Here is a 4,010-nt window from a genome sequence, read left to right on the forward strand (position 1 = left end):
AGTTCATGACAAAGAAGATAAGGAAAGTGCAAGAAAAGAGGAAACATTATCCAAAACCTTATCCAACCTTATCTTATCCAAACCTTATCCTATCTTATCCTAACCTAATCTTGTTCCACCTTAATCCTAGCTGCAAGTGAACCTAAAAACCTAATTTCTAGAAGCCCTATCTGACCCTAAAAGGGTGCCACACCTTCCCCCCCCCCCCCCTTTATGCCTTCTAGAACACCCAAAATCAGCCATAAGACACTTAGTTTCTAGAAGGCCCAATTTTGGACGAAAATTCTTAAACCTATTTCTGATTGGATTCTGATTTTATTTGGCCCTTTTTCTCTTGGATTTGGATTGTATAAGTCCATATCTGAGATTGATTGGGCTAGGACTTAATTCCCAAACCCTTGCCGCAACTTAGGGGCCCAAAAACACTTGTATCAGCTAGGTTTAACCCTAAATCTGATTGCTAGGGTTTCGGCCATGCTATATATACCTGCCAATTATTGTGCCGCACCCCCTTAGACACCCTAGGCAGCCATTCAACATTGAATTCATTCATCCATTCACATCAGCCGCAATTCATTCAAAAAATACACTTTATGCCGCAATTCCTAGGGAGAAGAAGGAGTGCAGTGGCTTCCATAGGAGAAAGACCATCTTGTGCCGCAAGAAATCTACATCCATTGGAGACTTTCAGAGTTCTTTCTTCCCTTGTTTTGTTTCCATGTTTATTTTAATTTGCTTTTCAATTGTTATGAACATGTGTAACTAAGTTTTTCTTAGTTAGGGGTGAATTCGAAACCATGGGCATATGTTTTATATGAATTGATTTCCTCCAGATTTTGTTTCTTGAATTGTGGATGTGATTTACTTAATTGATTTATTGAGAACTTGTTCTTGTGTGTTGATTAAGGATGCATACTTAGTTTTCATACATGAATTTGATGCTAGGATATAAGGAAATTTCACCTAATTGTTATGACCTTATATTCATAAGTAGTGGAAATCACTAGTCATGATTGTATTAAGTAAATTCTAGGCAAGAGTATCATGCAATTCATAGTTACGAATGCCTAGTCAATGCTTAAGGTTTTCAAAAAGCTTAATGATCTTTGATTTTATCTCTATTATGCAGTTCATGTAGGGAATTTGAGAAGAATAATTTGATTGTCGATGCGTATTCCATCCAATTCAATGAAACTAGGAAAATCTGAAAGTTAATTTGTGCTTTTCACAATTAATTTGGGGCATTGTCATTCATGGTTTAAAAGGGATAAAATCTGGAAATCAATTTATGTTACATATGTGCATGTGTGGAGAAGAACCCCCTAACTAGCCTTTTTCCCATTCAATTCACCTAGTTTAGTGCCTAATCTGTTTAATTTACAATCTGTCCATTTTAATTAATTTCGTCCAAATCAAGTCCCCATTTTATTAAGTGTCTTAGATTAGTTAGAAAAGTGTTTGAATCTGTCCAAATTAGTGTTTTGAGTCTAAGTTAGTTAAATTTCGTCCAAATCACCCCTTTAGAGTCTAGTTTGAGTGTATTTGAGTATTTTGGGCTGTTTTGAGTCTTTTTAAGTTGTTTTGAGTCATATAGGTCTGGGTAAGTGTTTTAAAGTTTAATTTTGTGTTTTTAAGTCAGTTTAGAGTAGATTAGCATCCCTAGTTAATCCCCGGTTAGAACGATCCCTACTTGCATATATACTACAATTGTCACAAATAGGGTTTAATTTGTGTGTCAACATAATTTTCACATCATTAGTTCATAGTTATTTTAGTATTTTAAGCTATTTTCGTGTGTTTATAGGTTCATTTGTCTAAGGTAGCAAGAATGTGCATTTTGGAGCCTTTTGGAGCAAAATTGGACTTGGAATGGATAGCATATGCTTGGAGCAAAAGGAATGGACGAAATTGAAGACCTAAAGGTGTTAGGATTCCAAATCAAAGAAGGATTCCTAATCAAAGAAGGATTCCTAATCAAAGGAGGATTCCTAGTCAAAGAAGGTTTCCTACTTGAAGTAGGAAAGCCAAGGTTTCCTATTTTGGTTTGACCTTTCCTAATCCTAAAAGCCCTATGTTCCAGCAACGTTGAAGGATTCTCATGCATTTTAGGACACAAACCAAGCCTTCCTTGCAACCTAATTATCCTTGCCATGCCTTCCATAGACTTTCCCTTCCTTGCCGTGCAAGGGAAATGTATATTTCCTATTTTGTGTCACAAGATTACATTCCTCTTCCACCCCATTCTCAGCCGCACCTTACATACCTATTCTATCCAACATCCTTGCCTAATTTCAGCCTTAAAACACATTCCTTTTCTTACAATTTAATGCGGCAAGTTTCTTTCCCTTTCCCTTTGATTTCTGATTTTATATCTCCTTTTCCTTATGGATTTGGGGTCTAATCCTTTCCTAAACTATGTAATAAAAGTTAGGATTCCTTCCTTCAAATAAATACCAAAAGCCGCACCCTTATTCAACCCTAATCACTCATCCATACAATCTGCCATCATTCACACAGAAACAAGCCTTTGCCGCAGCCTTCAACCCCTCTTTGATTCTCCTACTTCCATACCTTCACCCAAACACCCATACACCATCCCTAACCTTTGCCGCACCACCCTACCAACCTAAACCCATTCATAACCCAGAAATCCATCCAAAATCATCCCTAGACTCTTGTGCCGCAGCTTTGCAAGGAAGAAGAGGAGAAGAAGAAGCCTTGGACATTTGTGCATTCAAGTTGGAGTGTTGGAACCTTTTTAGGTGTAATCTATCTTTTGTTTTCAATGTTTAATTCAATTTTCCTTTGTTTTGTTGTGAACATGAGAGGCTAAACTCGTTTTAGCTAGGGGAGGCTTTGAAACCATGATTATGTTTATGATATGAATTGATTAATTCTAGTTGTGATTTCATAAATTGTGAATGCAATTTACTTAACCGTTTGATGGATAACTTATTCTTGTACGTTGATTAGGGAGGCCTACTTAATTTGCATGCTTGAATTTGGTGCTAGAATATAAGGGAGTTTCACATAATCGTCACAAACTTATATTCACAAGTAGTTAAGGTTGTTTTCACAATCATGTTAAGTAAGTTCCTAGCATGAGTATCATGATGTCATAGTTACAAGTGCTTTGTCAATACTTATGATTTTCATTGAACGTAATGATCTTTGATTGTATCTCTATTATGATGTCATGTAGGGAACTTTTGAAGAATGCTTTGGGTTGTCGTATGATGTCATCCAATTCAATAACTAAAGGAAATCTGAGGGTTAATTAATGATGTCACGGTTAATCTGGGGTGTTGAGCTTCATGGTTTATCGAAAAAGCAACTGGAAATCAATTTGTGTTTGAATGTATCATGTGTGGAAAAGTATCCTCTAGCTATCTAATCATCCATAGTTTTTTCCCAAATTAGTCCAAATCTCATTTAAGTCTTTTAGTTACTTGTTTTTACATTAATTTCGTCAAAAACTCAATCCTCTTTACTTACTTGTTTCAAATCTGTCCTAAAGTGTGTTTTTGAGTATTTTGAGTCAAAACCAATTCTATTTTCGTCCAAATTGAGTCCTAGAGTCTAGATTGAGTCTTATTGATTGTTTTGTATTGTTTTGAGTCTCTTAAGTTTGTTTTGAGTCATATAAGTTTAGATAAGAGCCTTTGAGTTTGTTTAAGTGTTTTTAAGCATATTTTTGTATCTTTGAGTCAGTTTTTCATTAGATTAGCAATCCCTCCTAATCCCCCGCCTAGAACGATCCCTACTGATATCTATACTACAATTGTCAAAAAGAGGGTTTAATTTGAGTGCTATCTTTAATCACATCAGAGACCCATTAACCAAAAGTAAACCGTTGATCAGAGATCGACGGTAGGGTCCACAACCCTACGTAACTGATGTGTTATAAACTAGCAGTCAAATTAAACCCTCTTATTGACAATTGTAGTAAAGATGTAAGTAGGGATCGTTCTAGGCCGAGGATTAGGAGGGATTGCTAATCTACTTAAAAC

Source organism: Pyrus communis, chromosome 13, assembly GCF_041283825.1.
Source record: "Pyrus communis isolate YQ-2024b chromosome 13, ASM4128382v1, whole genome shotgun sequence".
Classification (NCBI taxonomy): domain Eukaryota; kingdom Viridiplantae; phylum Streptophyta; class Magnoliopsida; order Rosales; family Rosaceae; genus Pyrus; species Pyrus communis.